The 27,694-nt window shown below is 38.3% G+C and overlaps 1 protein-coding gene across 20 annotated transcripts in view; it reads left to right on the forward strand.

The window, feature by feature from the left end:
- Positions 1-27,694, forward strand: part of heph (polypyrimidine tract-binding protein 1 heph) — a 757,797-nt gene that overhangs the window by 226,744 nt on the left and 503,359 nt on the right. The gene's annotated exons all lie outside the window — the stretch shown is intronic.

The raw sequence follows: 27,694 nt of genomic DNA on the forward strand, positions 1-27,694 counted from the left end.
GAGATCGAACCCACATAACCACCAAATTATGTGACTAGTTTCGCTGTTGGTTTAGCAGCTCTTCAGACATATAGCCTGTGGAGTGGTTTCTCTGTTATCGAACTTTTGATTTTTTCAAATGTTTGTGTTTATTTTTGGCTAAATTTTTAAAATCGATGGAAACCCCTCGTATTTATGATTACTATTGCATATACCATTCGTAATTTTGTTGTAGGGGAGATAGGCTGGAGAAGTTTTGTTGTACTAAAATACATATAAAGCAAAAGCAAGGAGGAAGGCAAACTTTGTTGAATTCTAAAAAAATCACTCAAAATATAATGCAGTCATCATACAACAGCAACAACAACAACAACATCCACAACTAAAACAAAAAGTTTAAATTATTAAAAACCGCGTGGGTTATCAATACATGAAACAGACGTCATAAAGAAGTGTCAGCGACAAAATAACGCCATTTTCACATTTTTATTAAAACTCTAGCTGCAGTCTGTCAGTCAGACAAAAGTCATCCAGGCATTCTATCAGAGTGAGTATTGCAAAAGTAAAATTAACTGAACTTTTTATAAACAGGCCATTGGGACAATGAGACTGACAGACATACAGACGTATATTTTTAAGTCAAAGTAATAATGATGGAACTGTGAGAAATGCAAAGTGTGCAATGCTGGCAGTTTTGATCCCCAATCATTATTGCCGGTTTTGCAAATTGCAAATGGTATGGCAAGTAGTTCTTGGTAACCAAACAACCAGCCATCTGAATGACACATGAATACAACCAGGGGAATCGAAACCGCTTGTCAGCTGGCTAAGAATGTTCAAAAAAATAACATATAATCATCATTTTTGAAACTTTAATTTACTGCAGACTTGACAATTTTATTTTCCATAACAACAGACAGGTCAATAGACAGCAAAAGGAGGGTTATCAGAATAAATAGAGGGGGGTACCATGTAGATGTGGGTAATTAGTTTCAACATACACTTGGCATATTTTTTACAATGGTGTTCAAAAGTGCTGAACATTAGATAATGCTTCATTTTCTCCTAAATTACGAAGAAAAATAAAGATATTTGCTTGAATCCTTTTCCAAATCAGTTATGGAAACCAACCCAACAGACACAGACATAATTGCCTATGCCAGTAAATAACTGAACACCTTGCAGGCATAGGATATCTACCCATGTGTTGGTACCCATGACTGTTCTGGATCAATAACGGGAAATTATTATTATTGCCGAATTAGTGTTGGCACCCACTGTATGTTTATTTGCTAACTTTTAATCACAATTACCTTCGCTTTCGTTTGCCACTGTAATCGGGTGACAACATTTGAATTTGAAAATACTTCATTCCCATAAATATGTCCCTTATTTTTTGGTGGTATTGTGATTTATGATTCTTGTATTTTTTTTTCTTCACTGATCATTTTTTGTGTGTTTTAAATTTTGTTGTGCTTTCTGATATGTATTTGGATCAGTTTGTGCAATCACACAAAACAAAAAATAAACAAAACACCGCATATTCACCTAAATCAGATAACCAACCGACCATACCTGGTGTTTGGTTTGAATACAATACCATGTGTCGTCTATCTATGGCTGGCTAGGTATTAAGCTATTGCGCAAATTTGTTTAATTCTAGAAATTAACAAGAAAACAAAACCCATTTATTGACTCATTGAGTTGTATGTTGTTCTCATAGTCCCAGCCAGATGTTTTGAATTTCATTATTGCCATGAAAATTGAAATTTAAGATTTCACAGTAATTTTGTAAAATTATGAAATCGTAAAAACAAGGATTTATTTATTTTTTTATTGCGTATGTTCACAACAGGGGGTGGCCAAGATTTTTTAACCCGGTGTTTGTAACCTTATTTTCTTGTAAAATAATACACACAAAAATTCTATCAGATCACATTTTGGTCTTCCATAAGAAGGTCTCTTCGTCTTCTATAAGAATACCTGTTGGTGCTCTACAATAAGAACTCTTGGTATTTTTAAGGATAATTCTTGGTTTTCTATAAGAAGAACCTTTGATCTTCAGTAAAAAGTCCCTTTGGTCTTTTATAAGAAGAACCTTTGGTCTGCTATAAGATCTTTTGGTCTTCTATAAGAAAATCCTTTGGTCTTCTATAAGATCTTTTGGTCCTCTATAAGAAAATCCTTTGATCTTCTATAAGAATACCCTTTGGTCATCTATAAGAAGATATGTTGGTCTTCTATATTGTTATTCTATAAGAAGACTCTTTGATCTTCTATAAGGAGCCCCTTGATCATCTTTATGAGACTTCTATAAGAATATCCTTTGGTATTCTTTAATAAGACCCTTTGGTCTTCTATAAGAAGACCCTTTGGTCTCCAATACAAAGACTATTTGGTCTTCTATATGGAAACTCTTTGGTCTTCTATACGAAGGCTTTTTGGTCTTCGGTACGAAGACCTTTCTATGTGAAAACATCTTGGTGTTCTCTTGGTATTCTGTTAGAAGCCCTCTTGGTCTTCTGTAGTATAAGAAGCCCCTTTGGTCCTCTATATGAAGTTCCTTTGGGTATTATTTAAGAAGTTCCTTTGATTTAATAACTTTGTTGTTCTATGAGAAGACCCTGTTATTTACTATAAGAAGACCCACTAGGTTCTTCTTATGGAAGGACCCTTTGATCTTCTATAGGATGTCCCTTTGGCCTTCTCTAAGATTTTTTTGCTTTCTCTAAGAACACCCTTTGGTTATTTTCTAAGAAGACCCTTTGGTGTTCTCTAAGAAGACCCTTTGCTCTTCTCTAAGGTAACGTTTTGGTCATCTCTAAGGTAACGCTTTGGCGTTCTCTTAGAAGACCCTTTGGTCTTCCTAAGAAGAACTTTTGGTGTTCTCTAAGAAGACCCTTTAGTCTTCTAGGAAGACCGTTTGTTCATCTCTAAGAACAACTTTGGATTTCTCTAAGAAGACCGTTTGTTCTTCTATAAGAAGACCCTTTGGTCTTCTATAAGAAGGTCATTTGGTCTTCTCTAAGAAGACAGTTTATTCTTCTTTAAGAAAACCCTTTGGTCTTCTCTAAGAAGACCTTTTAGTCTTCTCCAAGGAGACCGTTTGGTTTTCTCTAAGATGACCCTTTGGTCTTCTCTTAGAACACCATTTGGTCTTCTCTAAAAAGAACCGTTGGTCTTTTCTAGGAAGACAGTTTGTTCTTCTCTAAGAAGATCCTTTGGAGTTATCTAAGAAGACCGTTTATTCTTCTCTAAGAAGACCCTTTGTTCTTCTTTAAGAAGACCATTTGGTCATGTCTAAGAAGACCGTTTATTCTTCTCTAAGAAAACCCTTTGGTTTTCTCTAAGAAAACCCTTTGGACTTCTCTAAGAACACCATTTGGTCTTCTCGTAGAAGACCTTTGGTCTTCTCTACGAATACCATTTGTTCTTCTCTAAGAAGACCCTTTGGTGATCTCTAAGAAACCCGTTTGTTCTTCTCTAAGAAGACCCTTGGGTCTTCTCCAAGAAGACCGCTTGTTCTTCTCTAAGAAGAACCTCTGGTGTTCTCTAAGAAAACCGTTTGTTCTTCTCTAAGAAGACCCTTTGGTCTTGTCTAAGAAGACCCTTTGGTCTTCTCTAAGAAGAACCTTTGGTGTTCTCTAAGAAGACCCTTTGTTCTTCTCTAAGAAGACCCTTTGGTCCTCTCTAAAAAGACCCTTTGGTCTTCTCTAAAAAGACCCTTTGGTCTTCTCTAAAAAGACCCTTTGGTCTTCTGTAAGAAGACCGTTTATTTTTCTCTAAGAAGAACCTTTATTATTCTCTAAGAAGACCCTTTGTTCTTCTCTAAGAAGACCCGTTGGTCTTCTCTAAGAAGAACCTTTGGTCTTCTCTAAGAAGAACCTTTGGTCTTCTCTAAAAAGACCCTTTGGTCTTCTCTAAAATGACCCTTTGGTCTTCTCTAAGAAGACCCGTTGGTCTTCTCTAAGAGGCCCATTGGTCTTCTCTAAGCAGACCCTTGGGTCTTCTCTAAGAACACCCTTGGGTCTTCTCTAAGAACACCGTTGGGTCTTCTCAAAGTAGAACCTTTGGTGTTCTGTAAGAAGACCGTTTGTTCTTCTCTAAGAAGATCCTTTGGCCTTCTCTAAGAAGACCATTTGGTCTTTTCTAAGAAGTCCGTTTGTTCTTCTCTAAGAAGTCCGTTTGCTCTTCTCTAAGAAGAACCTTTGGAGTTCTCTAAGAAGACCGTTTATTCTTCTCTTAGAAGACCCTTTGGTCTTCTCTAAGTATACCCTTTGGTCTTCTATAAGAAGACCCTTATGTATTCTCTAAAAAGAACCTTTGGTGTTCTCTAAGAAGACCGTTTGTTCTTCCCTAAGAAGAGCCTTTAGTCTTCTCTAAGAAGACCTTTTGGTCTTCTCTAAGAAGACCTTTTGGTCTTCTCTAAGAAGATCCTTTGGTCCTCTCAAAGAAGACCGTTTGGTCTTCTCTAAGAAGACCCTTTGGTCTTCTCTAAGAAGACCCTTTGGTCTTCTCTAAGAATATCCTTTGGTCTTCTCTAAGAAGACCCTTATGTATTCTCTAAGAATAACCTTTGGTGTTCTCTAAGAAGACCGTTTATTCTTCTCTAAGAAGACCCTTTGGTCTTCTCTAAGAAGACTCTTTGGTCTTCTCTAAGAAGAATCTTTGGTGTTCTCTAAGAAGATCCTTTGTTCTTCTCTAAGTAGACCCTTTGGTCTTCTCTAAGTAGACCCTTTGGTCTTCTCTAAGAAGACCCTTTGGTCTTCTCTAAAAAGACCCTTTGGTCTTCCCTAAGAAGACCGTTTATTCTTCTCTAAGAAGACGGTTTATTTTTCTCTAAGAAGAACCTTTATTATTCTCTAAGAAGACCCTTTGTTCTTCTCTAAGAAGTCCCGTTGGTTTTCTCTAAGAAGAACCTTTGGTCTTCTCTAAAAAGACCCTTTGGTCTTCTCTAAAATAACCCTTTGGTCTTCTCTAAGAAGACCCTTGGGTCTTCTCTAAGAAGACCCTTGGGTCTTCTCTAAGAAGAACCTTTGGTGTTCTCTAAGAAGACCCGTTGGTCTTCTCTAAGAGGCCCTTTGGTCTTCTCTAAGCAGACCCTTGGGTCTTCTCTAAGAACACCCTTGGGTCTTCTCTAAGAACACCCTTGGGTCTTCTCAAAGTAGAACCTTTGGTGTTCTGTAAGAAGACCGTTTGTTCTTCTCTAAGAAGATCCTTTGGCCTTCTCTAAGAAGACCATTTGGTCTTTTCTAAGAAGTCCGTTTGTTCTTCTCTAAGAAGTCCGTTTGCTCTTCTCTAAGAAGAACCTTTGGAGTTCTCTAAGAAGACCGTTTATCCTTCTCTTAGAAGACCCTTTGGTCTTCTCTAAGTATACCCTTTGGTCTTCTATAAGAAGACCCTTATGAATTCTCTAAGAAGACCGTTTGTTCTTCTCTAAGAAGATCCTTTGGTCTTCTCTAAGAAGATCCTTTGGTCTTCTGTAAGAAGACCCTTTGGTCTTCTCTAAGAAGACCGTTTGTTCTTATCTAAGAAGATCCTTTGGTCTTCTTTAAGAAGACCCTCTGGTTTTCTCTAAGAAGAACCTTTGCTGTTTTCTAACAAGACCCTTTGGTCTTCTCTAAGAAGATCCTTTAATCTTCTCTAAGAAGAACCTTTGGTCTTCTCTAAGAAAACCGTTTGTTCTTTTCTAAGAAGAACCTTTGGAGTTCTCTGAGAAGACCGTTTGTTCTTCTCTTAGAAGACCCTTTGGTCTTCTCTAAGTATACCCGTTGGTCTTCTATAAGAAGACCCTTATGTATTCTCTAAGAAGAACCTTTGGTGTTCTCTAAGAAGACCGTTTGTTCTTCTGTAAGAAGACCCTTTGGTCTTCTCTAAGAAGACCCTTTGGTCTTCTCAAAGAAGACCCTTTGGTCTTCTCTAAGAAGACCCTTTGGTCTTCTCTAAGAAGACCCTTTGGTCTTCTCTAAGAAGACTGTTTGTTCTTATCTAAGAAGATCCTTTGGTCTTCTGTAAGAAGACCCTTTGGTTTTCTCTAAGAAGAACCTTTGCTGTTTTCTAACAAGACCCTTTGGTCTTCTTTAAGAAGATCATTTAGTCTTCTCTATGAAGAACCTTTGGTCTTCTCTAAGAACACCGTTTGTTCTTTTTTAAGAAGAACCTTTGGAGTTCTCTGAGAAGACCATTTGGTCTTCTCTTAGGAAACCTTTTGGTATTCTCTATGAAGACTCTTTGGTTTTCTCTAAGAAGGCTCTTTGGTCTTCTCTAAGAAAACCGTTTGTTCTTCTCTAAGAAGACCCTTTGGTCTTCTCTAAGATGAAAACCCTTCTATAAGAAGGCCCATCGGTCTTCTATAAGAAGGCCCATCAGTCTTCTATACGAAAACAATTTGGTGTTCTATATAAAGACCAATTGGTCTTCTATACGATGTTCATTTGGTCTTCCAAAAGAATACCCTTTGGTCTTTTGTACGAATACCCTTTAATGAATTCAGTCGTGGCCGACGTTCGCTCAGAAACGAAGGTCGTTAAGGTAGTCCAAAAAACGGCCGTTGTGCCAGAAAATATTGATGACGTGCGTTAACTTATAACGCAAGATCATTTGACATACCGTGAGATAGGGGTATTCTTCTGCATTTCTTCCACAAGCGTACATTCGATATTGCATGAATGATGGATCCAGCACCAAATGACAATTGCGCAAAAAGTATAGTGTCGAACAAATGGGATCGCGGTGCTTCAAAAGTCTTATAAAACCGTCACAGGTGACGAATTATCGACCTATCATGAGCCGAAACAAAACAGCAATCGACCGTGTGGGTCTTCAAAGACGATTCAAATCGATCGAAATTTGTTCATGGAAAAAACACTTCGAAGCGAGTGGTCACCTGTTTCTTCCGCAAAACTGGACATGTTGCGACTATTCCGCTTTAGCAACGTAGGTCGGTCAATTCTGGGTGGTACACCACATTTTGTTTGCCTGAAGTCTTTGTAGAAATTCAAAAGAAGGAACAAGACGAATCATTGTGCACCATGACAATGTGAGCTCTCACACATAGATTCAAACCGGACAAAACAGCTCTGACTTGGCACCCATTGATTTCATTTTATTCCCGCATATTAAGAAAAAAGACCCTTCATATACCCTCTTGTTATAACATCATATATGATTTTCCCCAAGTCTTTTCATTTTGCCTACCAGTGGTGTGGGAGGATCTTTCGCTATATTCAGTTCAGAGAGCTGTCGCTCTCGATGACCTCTTTGGCATACATGTCTCGATAGACTTTTCTCTTCTAAGAGTGTTAACAATCCTCTCTTTATCCGAGCGCTCCTAATCATTTATTATTGACTTTTGTCAAAAACATACTACGTTTTCGACTTAAGTATATCATATACGTCACATTTTCTGATATTTCATCTATGTTTGTAATTTAATTTACGGCCAAGAATTCACTGTGGATTCCAAAAACATTTCGGAGGTGTGGGATATTCTATAACTCTTCCTTGATATGTTCCTTCAAATTAGTGGAATGGACTTTGAAAAAATCCTTTTGCTTCAAAAGTATATTTTCTGCTACAAACCATCTTATCAAATGGAATTTTTAATTTTTTTACATTTGTTTAATATGTATGCATGCATGCGGTTTATTTAATAAAATATTTGTCTTCATTTTCTATTCATATGGAATGTGTGAAAGACGCCAGAGTGTGGGACAAAAAAGCAGAACAACATTCTTTTACATTTTTTTCTTTTTGTTTCTAATAAAGCCACATGAAAGATACAAAGTAATGCGGTTATTGATAAAATGAACTTAAAAAGTGGCATACCTTTCGTTATCCCCGTTCATTGGTTAGTTTATGGCACAAAATATTTTAATGTTTAGTTGTTGTTGTTTTTTTTTTCTTTCATTGAGGAATTTCCTTCTCTGTGAACTAAAGAATTGAAAATTGAAAAAATGTGTAACAACTAAATTCCAACTAGAAATTCTTCTTTTGATCGGAAAACCCCAACAACAAGAACGACAACAGCAACATGAGGCAGGCAGCAAAAGCAAAAAATGTGAATTTTTCCTCTTCCTTTGAAATGCAACAAAATTTCTTCATTGAAAATAAGAACAGCAGCATCAACAAAAGGGCAAAGTGACAGATTTTTATCGTGCCATTGATGGGCGGCACTTGGAAGTGCACAGATAAAGCGGAATGGATGAATTTAGTCGCCAAGTGCATAAACATTTTACCAAATGTAGGTGCAACTATTTGGGTTGGTATGCTGTTGTACCAGCCAGCCTTATATCCCACCTGCAGCCTGAGTTAAGGTTTATAACATTAGCCGTAAACCCAAAAACAGTTTGGTAGTTGATATAGCAACAAGTACCGAGTTAATGAAAATGGTTATAAGGATTACATTTTGTTTTGTCATATAGCATATCCTTCTCCTGTCCTATAAAACTCTTATTTTTGTGGAATCTAAAGAACGTGCTGTGTGAAACATGTCCTGGATTCTAAAGCATTTCTTCTTCCAAAGCATCACTTGATATCTTCTGTGGGCTAAAGATAAGATGAATGCACAACACCACCTACTTACCTCCTTACCAACAACAGCAACAGCCAAACGAACTATCAGATAATGTGCTGCGGTTGTCATTGCTTGCAATTTAGTAGGAGAAGAAAAATGAGAAAATATTTTTTGGCAGGCAACAGGTTGTCGCATTGCTGATGCCACCGCCTCACATTGTCATTTTGATTCTGGCACTCAAGTTGTTTATTAAACAACAACCGACACCATAACATTATTAGATATGGGGAAACACCATCAGCGCACCACAGCCAGTGGTGGTGGTGGTACCGGCAAAAATAAGACAGCACCACCGGCAACATTGATAATGCTGATGCATCAAAATGATGCTGATGATGTTGTTGTTGGCCATCGTTGAATGTTACTTACTCTCGATGCCGGTGTTGGGGTATATGAGATATGTAGCTGTCATTTATGCCAAAATAGTTTTCCTACCCATCATCATGTCAGGGTTGGGAATTTACAATTATATTACAAAATAAGATGGAAATTATACGAGGGGCACTAGAAAACCTTCTGGCCTAGGCTACACGTAGTGTGGCCAGGCATCATTTGACATTTTTTGGAAAGCTTGACAGTTTTTAGTCTAAGCGTACTCAGGACAGTTTGACATACGACCATGTGTTGCGTTGTTTACAGTGACTTGAAAAAATCACTTTGCAAAAAAATGCAATTTACTTGTGAACATGTTCGTCCATTAATTATAGCCTCAGCATTTATGCTAACGAGGGTATATACACTTTCATACGGGCAAAATGTGCCTCATCGAAATAATGGCTTTAGAACACAAGTATGTTTGGACGAAATGTGTTTCAGACAATTTAGAGTTGATTTAGCCATGTCCGTCCGTCTGTCTGTCTGGTTGGTGCGCACGATAACTCTCGAACCGATTCGGTCCAAAATGTGGCTTTCGTAATATTTTGTCCAAACTAAGTTTAAGTTCGAAAATGGGTTATAACGGTCCACTCCTTCCGGTACCTCCCCCACAAAAGTTCAAAAATGTTCGGAAAATTTATGCACACGATATCTCTTGAAAGGAATAACCGAATTGGTCCATACTTTGCACATCGTGAAATTTCTACCAGACTTAGATGAGGTTGTAATATGGACTCAATCGGTCCACTCCTTCGGGTACTTCGCTCACAAAAAGTTCGGAAAGTTCAGTTTAGGACCTGCTCTCGAATCGCTTTGATTTTTGTTGTAACCACTTGTATTCACCGCCTCCCATACGACGGTACAAGTTTCATCTGGGGCAAGTCCATACTTCCTGAGCAAATAGCATGAAAGGTGCAAAAAACCCTATGACACCGTGTGTAGTGGTTGGACCGCAAGATAACTCTTGAACGGATCTGCCGATTCGGTCCAAAATTTGGCCTTCGTAATATTTTGTCCAAACTTAGTATAGGTTCGAAGATAAGACATATCGGCCCACTCCTTCAGGTACCTCCCCCACAAAGGTTCAAAAATGTTCGGACAAATTGTGCGCACGATAACTCATGAAGGGAGTGACCGATTTGGGCCATACTTTACATATCAGGTCTGAATATGGACTATATTTGGCCACTCCTTCGGTACCTCCCACACAAAATTTCGGATAAGTTCACCGTAAGACCTGCTCTCGAATCACTTTGATTTTTGTTGAAGCAACTTACATTCGCTGCCTCAATTACGATGGTAAATGTTTTTTCAGGGGCAAGTCCATACTTCTTGAGAAAACAGCCCAAAAGGTGTCCAAACTTAGTTTCAGTTCGAAGATTGGCAACAACTTCCTGTACATTCCTCCAATATTTAAAAAATGTCACTAAAATATGCACGTTATCTCTTGAACAGGGCAAACAAAATTGGTCCAAACGTTGGATTTTGTCCAAATTTAGTTTAACTTCTAAAATGGCCGATATCGATCTTCTCCTTATGAGGTACCATAACCACAATTGTGTCGATCTGTCCGTAGATGAAAGTATCAATTCGAATTGGCTGAGGGTATATCTCTGTCGGCAAAGCCGACTCATACTTTTTTACTTGTTTTTCACATGTTTCCACGTGGATAATCACGGCATCAAGTGCATCAAATTAAATATTTGTATGTCGATAAAGGACCATCCTATAGCTCTATGAAAAACTGGTTTAGTGAATTTAATCGTGGCCGACACTCGCTAAAAATTGAAGATCGTAAGGGTCGTCCAAAAACGGCCGTTGTATCAGAAAAAAATTAAGTTGTGCGTGAACGGATAATGAATGATCTCCATGTTATATGCCGTGAGATAGAGGCACCCTTGGGCATTTCTTCCACCAACTAATATTTGATATTGCATGAACACTAGACTGGTTTTAACTCAAAGGGAAAAAATCGATGTCGGAGTTTTTTTATGTGGCACCATCCTAAAATGTTTAGTTTTGTTAAAAATTAAGATTGCCAAAGTTTGAGCTACTTCGAAATATGTTAACACGTGCCAATAGGGCCTCAAAGTTCCCATGGGCCCTTTAGAGAGGTAATTTTAAAATCTGACCCGATTTTCAAAAATTTTTTTGGGATTACTTGTTTAGCCACTACAAAGAACTGGTAAACTGTTTTCATCGATTGGACAATAAATGTGATTTTTTAAAACCACTCTAATGAATACCTGGCCGCAAAAATTGTTTTTTTCTAGCTAGATCCAGCAAAATTGGTCAATCGCTCAAAAAGAGACTCTTGGGATTGGTGCAAAGAAATTGTGAATGAAAACAATCGCGGTGCTTCAAACGAAATTTATAAGATCTTCACAGACGACGAATCTTGGATCTATGCTTAGGAGTCCGAAACAAAACACGAATCAATCGTTTGTGTCTTCTAAAGCGAGCCAAATCCAACGAAAGTTGTTCATGGAAGAAAACCCTCGAAGCAAATGGTCGCCTGTTTCATCGGCAAAACTCACCGTGTGGCAAAAGTAATATGATGTCAGATATTTTCCAAAAATTTTCTTAAAATCTGATGCAGCAAAGTGTCTTGCATTGGGTGGTGGATAGCTGAGAGAATATTTACAACAACAAAGTAAAAACAAAATTTTAGTCAGCAGAGAGTCTTTTTTGAGCGATTGCCAAATTGTGATGGATCTAACGAGAGCAAACCTTTTTTATGGCAGGTCTTCGAATGTATGCTGATGGAAGAAATGCCCAAGGATGCCTTTATCTTACGGTATGTCACAAGACGATCATGAATTATCAGTTCACACCCGGTATCAATGTTTTCGGGTACAACTGTCCTTTTTGAACGACCTTTTTACGACCTTTGTTTTTGAGCATGCATCGCCCACCGTACTGAGTATGTTTAGGCTAAAACATGTCAGCGCCTGGCAACACGTGGTTTTACATAGGCTAGAGACTTATCTACTACAGCTAATTGAAAGGGAAGATTGTTACAAATATTTTTGTTTTGTCATAAGTTGTCATTTTTTCCAACACATTCGAAATTTTGTCGGCTATTTTCTTGGTCCACACTGCTTTAGAAAGCTTTTCAAATTGAAACCCACAAATAAAATTTTTTTTCGTTTTCCTATACATTTTTCTCTTTTAAATATCCCATCTCTGTTGTATATCATTTTTAGAGTATACATATATCTGGTAGTAATGGTTAATATTGAATAGGAAGGAATCATTGCTTGGTAGGTTGGAGACAAACGAAAATGTGTGTGTGTGAGGAACAGAACAACTTTGTTGTTTTTTTGGCGAAAATGTTATTCTATTGTTGCAAAATACTAGAAAATTAAATTTATATGGTCGTCGTTTGTGGGTCTTTGGTCTGTTGGCATTGTCTAACAGCGACGATATTATATTATTGTATTTTAATTAAATTTCATAGAAAATTTACTCTTTCGTGAAAAGTAAATAAACATACATATAGACAAATCCACATAAGATATACTATATACAATGTTGTGCTGTAAATACCTTGCAAACTGAACGCCCAGGTTCTACTCATAACCATTTAAAACTTCTCAACAAGTGAGGTCAGGAACGTACGCAGGGTACAGAGATGGGAGTCTTCTTGGTATAGAACCTCTATGTGGCATCACTGGTCGGTACTTACCCCTGGGTTTTCCCCAATGAGGTGCATGAAATTCATTTTAAAAAATTATTTCCACCGGTTGGCATAACCTCCACTTTCCCATCAGTGTTACAATACTCTCTCTTCGACTGAACCCGATATGAATAGAGGCAGCTGCCCGTCCTCAGGGCTAAAATGGACTAAAAACAATCGCGTTTGCCTTGGCAACTGGCGTTCTTCTGTTGCGATGTATGGGGTTAGTCTCCGAATACAGCATACACCCTGTATCGTTTTACTGCCTGGGACAACGTCGTTGCTATTCAAACCTGCCTTTTATACCCCAAGATATAGAGGTTCACATTGATACCTTCGTATCTCTCTCTTTATGTATCATGAAGCTCTTTCTTGAAACGCCTAGGTGTGGGAAGTCTCTTCATTAGGGTGGGTTGCTTTGAACACCGTCACGGGCGCCTGGAGTTTCTGATTTCTTGGGATTGTACTGAGTAAAAAAAGTCTACTAGACCATATCGACGCCTCCAAACAATAGTATGCTAAGTCGACTTAGCATGTTTTCAAGTTCTTTACATTTTTATATTTAACGTCCTTTAACTTAAATTCTGTCAAATTTTGGTAATGATCGGACAATCCGAACAGAAGTTATAAACAAATATTTACTTAGCATAGTACTGAAGGTCAAAGAAACTTCCAAACTTTTAGAGCTTGTCCTGCAAAACTCGCTTTTCAGAATTAGCAAACTATTATTTGGAGGTGTCGAACGTCCTTTAACTTAAATTCTGTCTAATTTTGGTAATGATCGGTCAATCCGAACAGAAGTTATAAACAAATATTTACTTGGCATAGTACTGAAGGTCAAAGAAATTTCCAAACTTTGAGAGCTTCTCCTGCAAAACTCACTTTTTAGACTTAGCATACTATAATTTGGAGGTGTCGATATGTCTACAGTGAAAATCAAGCCCCCGGATTTTGTCTTGAAGTTTTTTTCAAGGTTTTTTGGATATTTTGGCATATAACAGCCAAACCACTGAGATTTTCGATCCAACACAAAGACAAAAATTGTAGCCAAGACAATAATTAAGAACTCCCTAGTACATCGCAAAAGCATTGGAACGCTGCTTCAGGCAGTTTTGGTCTTGAGAAACTTTTCGGAAAATATCGATAAATCTAAAATCTACTGAACAACATTTTTGTAGAATATTTGGGTGTTGTAAAATCTCGTCTTGTGGTACTTTTACTACGGTTCAAGAAAGAAAGGACGAAAAGGAAATGGAAGGAATGGAGTTAGAGGGATGAAATATTCTACAAAAAGATTCGCCATTCGATTTGACTGAAGAGATATAATCTCAAAATGAAGATACAATAACGCTAAATAAAGATATAAAGCTATTTTCTCACAAATTAAGGGGCCAAAATTAAACCATTAATCGCGCTTGACATATGGTGTAAATTTCCTTTTGGGTTCTTAGTACACTCACCAAGGGCTTTCATATCCAAAAGAAATTTTCCACCCACTGAATTTGAGTCCCATTTTGTAGCAGTGTCTTTTATCGATATTTTCTGAAAAGTTTCCACTTTCTCAAGGCCAAAACTGCCTGAAGGAGCGTTTCAATGCTTTCGCGATGTACTAGAGAGTTCTTAATTAGTGTCTTGGCTACAATTTTTGCCTTTGTGTTGGCAAAATCAGTGGTTTGGCTGTTATATGCCAAAATATCCAAAAAAAAACCTTGAAAAAAAACTTCAAGCTAAAATCCGAGGGCTCGATTTTCACTGTAGACATATGGTCTAGTAGCCTTTTTTGCTCAGTACAATCCCAAGAATCAGAAACTTCAGGCGCCCGTTAACATTTTTGTCCTTCCATACAAATCGCCCCGGCCTACTATTCATATAATTGGGTACTCGTGGTGTTAGCATCGACAACTTGCTGTGCTATGAAAATGTATAATTCTCGTCTCCTCATGTTGCTGTTATTTTCGTGCCTTATTGAGGTACCCTGTTGAAGTTCTCAGGGCGGCGTACTGGCACGTTTGAATATTCTTTCACTTTCACAATAGCGATACATAACTTACCACAGACCACAGGTACGATATTTTGCTTTGAAAGAGATCAACGAAGTATCTCTGTCAGTGATTGCCGCCAGCGATTTGATGACTTGATCCTATATTATCGCAAATAACGTGACAACCAATGGGATATGTATGCGCTAATTATGCTCCTAAAGTTATTGCAACGATCTACCCGAACGATCTGAGGGACATGACAGCTCTCTGAGGTAATGATTTTTTAAATTATCTGAAACTTCCTATGGTGCAAAACAGAAAGGGAGTTCAGAAGCCATGAAGTCGGGAGGTCTGTGATTATTTCCTCTTATTTGACCCGTCGGAATTAGGGAGCGGCTTAATCCACGTAACGACGATCTTAGGAACTTGAGAGCTCTCTCAAGGAATGTTTTCCTATACAAAAGTTCAACGGAGATGACTATTCCTATACAAAATTTCACCGGAGATGACTTTTCCTATACAAAAGTTCACCGGAAATGACTTTTCCAATACAAAAGTTCACCGTAGATGACTTTTCCTATACAAAAGTTCACCGGAGATGACTTTTTCTATACAAAAGTTCACCGGAGATGACTTTTCCTATACAAAAGATCTCTGGAGATGACTTTTCCTATACAAAAGTTCACCGTAGATGACTTTTCCTATACAACTGATCACCGGAGATGACTTTTCCTATACAAAAGTTCACCGGAGATGACTTTTCCTCTACAAAAGTTCACCGGAGATGACTTCTCCTATACAAATGTTCACGGAGATGACTTTTCTTACACAAAAGTTCACCGGAGATGACTTTTCCTATACAAAGGTTCACCGGAGATGACTTTTCCTATACAAAAGTTTACCGGAGATGACTTTTCATATACAAAACTTCACCGGAGATGACTTTTCCTATACAAAAGTTCACCGGAGATGACTTTTCCAATACAAAAGTTCACCTGAGATGACTTTTCCAATACAAAAGTTCACCGGAGATGACTTTTCCTATACAAAAGTTCAGCGGAGATGACTTTTCCTATACAAAAGTTCAGCGGAGATGACTTTTCATATACAAAAGTTCAGCGGGGATGACTTTTCCTATACAAAAGTTCACCGGAGATGACTTTTCATAGACAAGTTCATCGGAGATGACTTTTCTTATACAAAAGTTCACCGGAGATGAATTTTCCTATACAAAAGTTCACCGGAGATGACTTTTCCTATACAAAAGTTCACCGGAGATGACTTTTCCTATACAAAAGTTCATCGGAGATGACTTTTCCTATAAAAAAGTTCACCGGAGATGACTTTTCCTATACAAAAGTTAACCGGAGATGACTTTTCCTATACAAAAGTTCACCGGAGATGACTTTTCCTATACAAAAGTTCAGCGGGGATGACTTTTCCTATACAAAAGTTCACCGGAGATGACTTTTCCTATTCAAATGTTCACCGAAGATGACTTTTCCTATACAAAAGTCCACCGAAGATGACTTTTCCTATACAAAAGTTCACCGGAGAAGACTTTTCCTATACAAAAGTTCAGCGGGGATGACTTTTCCTATACAAAAGTTCAGCGGGGATGACTTTTCCTATACAAAAGTTCACCGGAGATGACTTTTCCTATACAAAAGTTCACCGGAGATGACTTTTCCTATTCAAATGTTCACCGAAGATGACTTTTCCTATACAAAAGTCCACCGGAGATGACTTTTCCTATACAAAAGTTCACCGGAGAAGACTTTTCCTATACAAAAGTCCACCGGAGATGACTTTTCCTATACAAAAGTTCACCGGAGAAGACTTTTCCTATACAAAAGTTCAGCGGGGATGACTTTTCCTATACAAAAGTTTACCGGAGATGACTTTTCCTATACAAAAGTTCACCGGAGTTGACTTTTCCTATACAAAAGTTCACCGGAAATGACTTTTCCTATACAAAAGTTCACCGGAGATGACTTTTCCTATACAAAAGTTCACCAGAGATGACTTTTCCTATACAAAAGTTCAAACCGCTTCCACCTGGAAAGTTTTTGCGGATTCTGAAACAATCCAAAAACACGAAAAAATCGATGGAGGGGATCTTAAATCGATCGCGGTCAAAGTTCACATTTTTAGGTTTATTTTAGGTTTTCAGGATTTTGCTTGGAAGCGACAAGTTGTATCGAAATGGGACTAAAGAAAATGTTGTTGCGGTGAAAATCCTCTACAATATTTTCTTTAGTCCCATTTCGACACGACTTGCCACATCCAAGCAAAATCGAGATAACCTAAAATAAACCAAAAAATATGAACTTTGACCGCTATTTATTTAAAAATCCCTCCAGTGATTTTTACTAGTTTTTGGATTTTTCTCATCTACGAACATTGCTGTTTCAGAATCTGCAAAAACTATCCAGCGGTTTTCACTTAAAGTTAGTTAAGGTGCACCCTGCATGACGTTGTTTTATAAGGAGACTATAAGTCAATTTGAATTTCTATACCTCAAAAATGGTAAAACCTACGAAAATACCGTTAAGGTCAATCTTGTAGAGAATTTTAATTGCTACAACATCTTCTCTAATCCAATTTCGATAGTGCTTGCAGTTTCCAAGCAAAATCGTGAAAATCTAAAAAAGCCCAAAAAAATGTGAACTTTGACCGCGATTTATTTGAAAATCCATCCGGCGAATTTTTTGTTTTTCGATTTTTTTCTTCTATGAACATTAAAATTTCAAAATCCGCAAAAACTTTCCAGGTGTAAGCACCTTTCATTTAAAGTTAATTAAGGCGCACCGTGCGTATTTATTTGTAGCATCATCAATTACTATAAATTGATTTAACCCATTTGTTTCTTGCAAAGAAAAAACTAAATTAAAATAAAAATCAAAATTTGTATACGAAATCCCCCCACAATTCCTAAAAAAAAACAATAGAGGTGCTAGGTTGTTTGAAATCGCTGGTCATTGCCTTAACAACCAGTTTTGGTTTTGATGGTGAGATGACGGTCACAGTAATAGAATCGTTGTAATGAGTAGCGTTTATATTCGGTGGAATACCACAATCCAAACGAAGGAATACAAAGAAGAAAGAAAGAAAGAAAAAATTATCTGAACATACAATAGTTCAAATAAAACACATGTTTGTGTGGGTTGTAAGATTGCTGGCTGGCCTATGCCAGTACTTCCATATGTTTCGCATGTTTAGAATTAACCTTATACCCGAATCGCACATACGTACGTACGCCCGCCTCTATGCAATGCACAGCAAACACAATATACTATAAAATGCAGCATGCCTTCTTTCCATTTGTGGGCATTTTGCCAAAATTCTAAAGCAAGTTGTACACCGCTACAACAGTGTATGATGGGCCTCTAAAACATCAGCAACGGCTTTTTCCCGCTACCCACACGACGAACGAAAACTTTCGCTTATACAGCATTGTATTGCAACGCACGCAACACAGTGCCTATCTTGCCGGCAACTAGACATTTGCCATCGTTACAATCGTTGCACATGTTCGTAGGAGCAGCAGAATGTCATCGTACTTAGTGCTATCATAATGTGTGCAATGTCTTTCATCTTTCTGGTTTGTTTATTTGATTGTCGATCTGATTTTTTGATTTCTGGTAATAAAAATTAACAAAAACTATCAGTTTTTTTTAAATATGAATTCCTCGCCACTACAACCCCCTCACGCTCTCAGTGCGCTGGGTTATGGATGGTGGTGTGATTTTTTTCTTTGGCGCATCATTGAATTTTAGCAGCTTTGTGGCAGCAAATATTATTTTAATAGTTGAGTAAATAAATTTTGCAACAGCGTATCGCGATAACAATGTTTAACTAACCGATTAACCAGAAACTGACAATTCATAGAAACCAAACGGTTTTAGTGAGAATTTTATTGATTTGCAGTTTATAAGGTGTTTTCCAAGAAGGTTACATCTACATTTTATTTTTAATACAAATAACAAAATAACGTTCCGTTTTACTTCTTTCTTCGAACTCTGGAAGATTTCTTCTACAATGCTCCTTTCTATGATAGAAAAATATTCGACTCACTGCACCTTTTCAACTGCCCTGCCAAACCTACTCAAGTAGATCTGTGGTTACATCCCATCGAAGCAGCCACATTCCTACAACTGAAGATAGCTCCAGAGCCAGATTAAGCAGAACAATGAACTTACAAACATTTAATAAAAAAAACACTGTTACAACAACATCATTACTTATTGACATATTGAAGGCAGTCGCCGCCGTCAACCATCCATCCGAGGAATATGAAAACATGGATCGCTGAAATTTAGTACTCCTTGAACATATTGGTGCCCAGATTTCGACACGAGTCCGCCTTGCACTCAGAAGGTATGCGGTTCAATCCCTGTCTAGAACATCAAAATTTTCGACTATGGAAAATCCCCTGAGTATTTCAGCAGAGCGCTTAGAAGAAACATATGGTCGTTGTCCTGCCCATGGCGTTAAAGTTATTCTAGGCGATTATAATGCCAAAATTGGAACGGAGAATATCTTTGGCCCAATAGTCGGGAAATTCAGGCTCCATAGTGAAACATATAACAATGGTATGAGACTGACAGACTTTGCAGCTGCGAAAAACATGGTAGTTAACAGTACCAGATTTAAACATCTCGATATTTATAAGGGCACCTGGCAGTCGCCAGATCAAAGAACAAGAAATCAAATTGATCACGTTGTGATAGATGGAAGACATTCATCGAGCGTGTTGGATGTACGATCGTTCCGAGGTGCAAACATACAATCGGACCACTACCTTGTTGCAGCAAATGTACGTACCATGTTGGGGGCACTTACCAACTCTACTAAGGATGGCCACCACGGACGCACTCCCTGGCCAACCCTTTTGCCAGCGACCAATTCCCGTTCTCCACTAATTACAAACATCCGTCCCTGGCTGGGACCAACAAACACATTACTTTTGCAGCGGGATGATGAAGGCACACCACAAGTCTCTGGCACAACAGACTTGATCATCAATGCTTACCCTTGAGGCAACGAGTATTTCTGCCATCCAATCCTCTTGAGTCAACGACTATTTCTTCCCTCCAGACAATGCGAGAAAGATTTGTTTTTGTTCTTTGCCCCAATGGGCAGTTTATTTTCAATTTATAACTCGCTACTTTTATTAACATTTAAATATCTTGCTTTTACACGAGTTTAACTAGTTTCAACAACAACACACTTCCTGGCTTAAATGTCGTTTAGGGGCACCTCTCGGATCGATCTGAAATTTTTACAGTAGATAGCCCTTGTCATCCTGAATACAACGATATATAATTTTCCGGGGGGAAGTCCATACTTCCCGAGATATGGGTCTTGACATTTCGGAAATTTCGTACTTTCACACCTTTAGGTTGTTTAGGGGCACCTCTCGGATCGGGCTGAAATTTTTACAGTAGATAGCCCTTGGCATCCTGAATACAACGATATATAATTTTCCGGGGGAAGTCCATACTTCCCCAGATATGGGTCTTGACATTTTAATTCTAACGTGGGCAATATGGGCATCGTTTTAAAGCTTATGGAGAGTACTTTTATGCACGCGTTTTGACCCTGTCCATAGGAGAAAGTCTTAAATCCCCGGCCGAAGGCCGGCTACTTAAGAACACTTTCAATTTAAAAGAGAGTTTTGATCGCGTAGCCCACTTTTGACCCTGTCCATAGGAGAAAGTCTTAAATCCCCGGCCGAAGGCCGGCTACTTAAGAACACTTTCAATTTAAAAGAGAGTTTTGATCGCGTAGCCCACTTTTGACCCTGTCCATAGGAGAAAGTCTTAAATCCCCGGCCGAAGGCCGGCTACTTAAGAACACTTTTAATTTAAAAGAGAGTTTTGATCGCGTAGCCCAATTTTGACCCTGTCCATAGGAGAAAGTCTTAAATCTCCGGCCGAACATTATTACAACAGTAGGAGAGAAAGATAATAAGAAGAGTGATAATGAGGAACAACGTTTATGTGAGGTATGTTCAGTTAAGGCTACAGTGATGCCACTGTAGCGATTCTCACATAAACATACCAGATTAAACTTAGCAAATAAAGAACGAACAGACACAACACGGAAGTTGGACATCGGTAAACTGCAATCACAACAAATAGACACAGCATATTCCACTCAACTGGTCCAATTGCTTAATCAAAGCAATTCGCGTTCCGATAACATATCAGCACAATGCACGATGGGGCCAATAGCAGGTTTTCGAGGTAAAAAGTCAATTTTTGAAGTGAACAATTTGAAAAAAAAAAATAATAACGGATTTCGATTGTCAACACTCTGAATCACTAAAAATAAAAAATAAATCAATCTGGTAACATCACATTGCGACATACTGATCTGGCAATGGTGACATATTTTCTTGTGCATAATTTTCCGACATTCATTATAAATAAGTAGTGAAAGCATTTTAGGCGCCAAAAAGAACATTTCAACATTTTTATATTTTTTAAACATGGAAAGCTCTTCAATGGGCATGTAAAATAAGATAGTAGGTCTGTCTGGTTACCCTAAAATTTGTAACAATTTGTACCAATTGTTGCTGGAAGTCGTCTGTTAACACAAAAAACCAGCAAAAGAGAGCAATTCGAGAGAGACATTTCGACAGTTCTTTCACTGAGAGTTTGCCAATTCTTGCTTGACAAATTTCTTCTAGCAAACATTTGCAACTCTTCTTCTTCCTGAAAACAATCAATCATCTGTTTTTAATTTTTCGTTGATTTATGTGAAAATAAAAAACAATTTTATTGCGAAAATAGCAAGTCCAATTGTATTATTTTTTTTGTAGAACAAAGTTGCGAGGTGGAAAAATCCATTTTTCGGTTATATTATTTTTTTTATTTTTAATAAAATGCACATTTTTGCTTAAATTGTTTCCTTCATCGGCCGACAAATTGTTCTGTTTTGGCAAGTCAGCTGATTGCTTGCTGGTTTTTGCTGGGAAGGTGTCTGTTTACTTTTTATAATTTTCTAGCAAAAGAGAATAAAAAATCCTTACTCTCTGAGAAAGTTCTTGCTGGACAATTCTTGCTGGAAAAGTAACCAGACAGACTTAGTGTTAAGAAATAATAAAAATGTTATGTGTGGTAAATGTATTTTTGAGTTAAGATGTTATGTCTTTTTTGGAGTATTTTGCTTTGTTATCCATGTGTTCTCTGGAGTATAACTTTTGAGATCTAGGTAGATCTAGGATATTATATATATGCGGTGAAAGGTATTAATGTGTACTATCATTTTTTGAAAAAATTAGCTGCGCCTATCTGCGCCTTTTCATAAAAATCTGATTTCAGATGTCGTAATACTTAAAAATATGGACATTTTTATGTATTGGTTGGCGAATAATCGGAAACCCATTAATGTTATCAATTGGATTTCGGAAAAATTTAATAGACTTATATAATTTCAAAGATATCGCAGACAAACTTGGCTTTTGTGGCGGAATCTTAGCCGATTTTTACTAAAACCATGAAATTAGAACATATGTATATAAGGGAGCTATTTCTATATCTGAACCGATTTCAATATAACTTGACAAACTTATTTGTAGTCCGAATTCCGTAACATTTTATAAATTTTATTGTAATTTGATGGAATTTGCATGCTTGGTAAATCATTTGCCTGAAATCGGGCGAACATATATATGGGAGCTATATCCAATTCTAAACCGAGTTCAATATGATTTGTCAAAAATGTTTCTAGACCAAAATCCGTCACACATTTCAAATTTCATCAAGATTGGACATACATAGCGGGATTGGTGCCCAAATACCTAAAATCGGGCGAAAATATATCGACACCTCCAAATAATAGTATGCTAAGTCTAAAAAGTGAGTTTTGCAGGAGAAGCTCTCAAAGTGTGGCAATTTTTTTGAACTTCAGTACTATGCTAAGTAAATATTTGTTTATAACTTCTGTTCAGATTGTCCGATTATTACCAAAATTTGACAGATTTCGGAAAAATTTAATAGACGTATATAATAATATATAATTTCAAAGATATCGCAGACAAACTTGGCTTTTGTGGCGGAATCTTAGCCGATTTTTACTAAAACCATGAAATTAGAACATATGTATATAAGGGAGCTATTTCAATATCTGAACCGATTTCAATATAACTTCACAAACTTATTTGTAGTCCGAATTCCGTAACATTTTATAAATTTTATTGTAATTTGATGGAATTTGCATGCTTGGTAAATCATTTGCCTGAAATCGGGCGAACATATATATGGGAGCTATATCCAATTCTAAACCGAGTTCAATATGATTTGTCAAAAATGTTTCTAGACCAAAATCCGTCACACATTTCAAATTTCATCAAGATTGGACATACATAGCGGGATTGGTGCCCAAATACCTAAAATCGGGCGAAAATATATCGACACCTCCAAATAATAGTATGCTAAGTCTAAAAAGTGGGTTTTGCAGGAGAAGCTCTCAAAGTGTGGCAATTTTTTTGAACTTCAGTACTATGCTAAGTAAATATTTGTTTATAACTTCTGTTCACATTGTCCGATTATTACCAAAATTTGACAGAATTTAAGTTAAAGGACGTTAAATATAAAAATGTAAAGAACTTGAAAACATGCTAAGTCTACTTAGCATACTATTGTTTGGAGGCGTCGATATATGGGAGCAATATCAACATCTGAACCGATTTCAATATAACTTGGCAAACTTATTTGTAGTCCTAATTCCGTGGTATTTTCCAAATCGCATAAAAATTGGGCAGAATTTGCGTGTTTGGTCCATCAATTGCTTGAAATCGGGCGAACATATATACGGGAGCTATATGTATATATGAACCGATATGAACCAAATTTGGCATATAAGTTTCTAAGCCCATTATAAACATCTGTACAAAATTTGGAATGTCTAGCTTGCCCCAGTGATTTGTTGCCTCGAAAAACTGTCATTGGCCCCATCGTGCAATGGCAAAATATTGCCCACTCCATGCAAACAGCCGCAAAATCAGTACTTGGACACCAGGGACCTCCACCAAGCAATCCTTGGTATGACCAGGAGTGTCGTGCTGCTACCGAAGAGAAAAATGCTCCATATAGGTCTACTTTACAATCAGTAGCAACGCGTGAATCACTAGAGAGGTATCGGGAGAAAAGGATACAGGAGTAACGTCTTTTCCGCAGGAAAAAGAGAAAGAAATGGAAAAGCGGAAGTGTGAAAAATCGAGATGTGCAGGAGCCAGAATGAAAATTCTACCAAAGATTGAAACATCAAACTGATGGCTTTGGCACAAGCACATCCTCCTGTCGAGACCAGCACGGTAATTTGGTAACTGATACAGAGAGTGTGCTAAAGATATGGAAAGAGCATTTTTCCAAACTGTTGGTATCCAATAGTAGCGAAGTCGACGAAGATACCACGGATCCAATCCCAGAAGATGGTATTGAATGTATACCACCCGGCCAAGATGAGGTAAAGACAGCAATAAACCGGCTGAAGAATAATAAGGCAGCAGCAGTCGATGGCCTGCCAGCGGAGCTGTTGAAAACCGGAGGCGTCACGCTGATAAGGTGTATGGCGGTGAATATCGACATCGTATGAATCACGAGCTGTATCTGCTATACAACGACATCAGTATAGATAAACGTATCGAGATGCAACGATTGCGTTGGCTAGGCCATATCATAAGAATGAGCGATGATGAACCCGCTAAAAAGGCGTATAAGTGCGAGCCACATTGCGGTGCACGCAGAATTGGCAGGCCTAAGCTTAGATGGATCAAACAAGTGGATGAAGAGATGAAAAGGCGCGGTATTCCAGAAAGCGAAGCAGTAAACAGAGAGAGTTGGAGATCTTTTCTTAGTTCGGCTTATGGAACAAATTTTCTTTAATGGGCCAGCTAAGTAAAATAAGTAAGATGGTTACAACGTACGGAAGAAGGATCTCACCAGAAGTGGAGGTGCATAAGCGGAACAAGTGGTTAAATCATCTGAAGAGGTGCAACATTGGAGACGGGATACGTGAATTGTGGGCAATGGTTGAGTCACTCTTTAACCCAGGAAAGAAGGAAGATAGGACTTAAGTCCCTTGTGGCGACGTTACTCTGGCTGATGCGAAGAGGTGCGCAAGTTATTTCAATCGACGTTTTATCAAGCACCCCGGGAGTGTTGGGGTGAGTACTACGTTGCATTAAATATCTTCCTGGCAAGGATGTAGCACCACGATTTACAGTGGTTTATGTGCGAATGTCTTCAGGAACTTTAAATCATCCAAAGCTTTGGGCCCTGATGGAATCTCCATGGTAATACTAAAACAGCTAGATGTGACGGAAGTGGAGTATCTTACTCAAGTTCTCAACTTGTCGCTATCCACCCATATTGTTACCGAAGTCTGGAAAATGGACGGGGTGGCCCCGTTATTGAAACCAGGCAAGGATGCCAGCAAAGGTGAAGCGTACAGACCCTTGGTGCTTTATTCCTCCCTAGCGTCTAAAATAGATATCCAGTTGCCGATCATCAGCATGGGTTCCGTAAGCAGCACAGCAAGACAACAGCGCTTCACGCCATCTCCACACATATTAGTCGAGGACTCAACCAGAGCAAGCCGTGTGATAGAACAGTGATGGTAGCACTTGAGTTATCCGACGCCTTTGTCAATGTCAAGCACAACACGTTGTTTGAGGACACCGAGTAGGCAACCCTTTGGCCAAGTTTCAAACTTTGGATAATCAATTATATACATATGTGGACGTCAGTCGTTCATGGAATTCAAGAACAAGCAGCCCAAGCTCCGTATAGTGAAACACGGAGTTCCCTAAGGTGGGGTGATATCTCCGAAACTGTTTAACCTCTTCCTCTCCTCTATTGACATTGAGATCTTAACGTATACGGATGAGTGTATGATCTTGGCTGAAGTCCTATTTGTCCAATTTTACCACCTTTTTCCAAGCGAGGAATATGCAAATATCCGCCAGTAAATCTACGGCCATTCTGTTCACCACATGGACGGCGACCACAAACTACCCGAAAATTGTAGATGTCACATTTGACATCCTGTTCATGTCGTTCGCGCATGCCACTGCTATCTGCGACAAACTTAGATGTAGGAACAAGGTCCTCAAGTCCCCAGCCGGCAGCACTTGGGTTGCAGATAAATTAACCTTGTTGACCAAATATAACTCGAAAATTCGGTCTGTGGTAGGCTATGCGGCGCCAGTTTGCTCCGCGAGTATTAATGCAAGAGGTCCAACGTTACAAGAGAGAACCCCCTAATGCACCAAACTTTACAAGCAGGTTTAAGTGGGATTCATACGGAGGCAGTCGCAGCTGAGGAGCTTCTGCTGCCACGACAAACCAGAGTAGTTTTGGCTCACCTAAGTTCCTATAGGGCAAGGATCGATGACGCCGTGCATAACATCTGACCTGCATGCGATACAGGCCCGCCCGACTCACTGCACGTCTTCAACTGCCCAACCTACTCAAGTAGATCTGTGGTTACAATCCATCGATGCAGACACATATTGACGGCACCCGTCGCCGTCAACCATGCCAAGCGGTTCGGGTACATAGAGAAAAATTTCACAGGCTCCTGACTGTACCGATCGTAATATAAGCGGCTGATTGTATAATCATAGCGCAAGTTTCCATCGGAGGAATATGAAAACACGGATTACTGAAATTTAGTACACCCTGAACATATTGGTGTCCTGATTTCGACCTGAGTTCGCCTTGCACTCAGAAGCTCTGTGGTTGAATACCTGTCTAGAACATCACAATTTTCGGCAATGGCAAATTCCCCTGAGTATTTCAGAAATGATAGAGTTCTCTACATGTCGTGTCGTAAGACACGCCGCTCGGACTCGGCGAGAACAAATAGGTCGCATATCATTGAGCCAATATGAATCTGCATGCACTCACTAATATGCGAGAAGTCTCCCTTGTCCCGTTGGAGATGTTATGGGAGCATATGTATGTATGTTCTTTGGAATCGTATCAAAAGCAGGAACAAAGTCGCTGGCCTGCAGCAATTTTGACTAATGACTACGAAAACGTTGTTGAATTCTTAAAATACAAAACGGTGACCTATGCGGCATCAGTGTTGAACGAGTATGCAAATGTTAGCCACACCTTTTGGTAGAACTTTCAAATATTCCAAAATGGCGCCCTAAGGACAACAGGAGCCATGACATCAGAGATCCATCTTCAAGTGGAGGCGAAGAGTATATCTCTCCTTCATCACATCAAGATGTCGATGCCACAATCTTTTAAACATACTCCATATGTACTTCCTGAGATGAGATCTTCACACCAAAAGCTTTATAAGACAGCCTTGAATACTATTGCCACCTGTGCAGTCACCAAGGAAGAACAACGGAAATAATCTCAATCCGGAAATCGGAGACAATCCACCTTCCATACAAGCAGAAGAGAACCTGCATCCAGGGCAAACACACAGAGACTTAGTCTAGTTAAGATCAATACTGCAAAGATACATCCGTTTATATTTGGACCCAAATTTACAGCCCCATACCCAAACCTCTCAAACAATACACAACATCTGTTCAGTGCTCCAGCATAACCAACTTACTTACTACTTTCCTGATCATATCCTCTTTAATGTATAAATAAAACACAGAAAAGAGAAGTTTCTTTGGTCCGACTATCAAAATTTTCCTTGCAAAATTCTGTGATATATATTTTTTTTTGCAAATTTCTCTCACCCCGTACAGCCTCCATATGCTGTTATTTTTATACCACAAAATATATCGGAAAATATGCACACTTCCACTTTAAATATAAAAACAAATTAAACCAATAATAACAAATATTTATTATTATGGTGGGAATATTTGAATAAAATTCAAAGGAAAATTTTGCGTAGGACGATGGCGATTATTTTGTGTGCAGGTAGCCCGGCCCCGGCAGCTAATTTGGCTATAAGATTAAAATGCCATTGATTTTTGTTATTCTTTGCGTGGCTATTTTTATCAACTAATATATAGTTCTAATTTGTTATTTTTTCTCTTTCTAGTTGTTGTTTTTACTTCTAATTTTCTTCTTCGGCTATTTGCGTCTATCCCAAGATTTATTTGTATTTAAT

This window comes from Musca autumnalis, unplaced genomic scaffold (assembly GCF_047663935.1).
Source record: "Musca autumnalis isolate F117 unplaced genomic scaffold, ASM4766393v1 scaffold_1, whole genome shotgun sequence".
NCBI lineage: Eukaryota > Metazoa > Arthropoda > Insecta > Diptera > Muscidae > Musca > Musca autumnalis.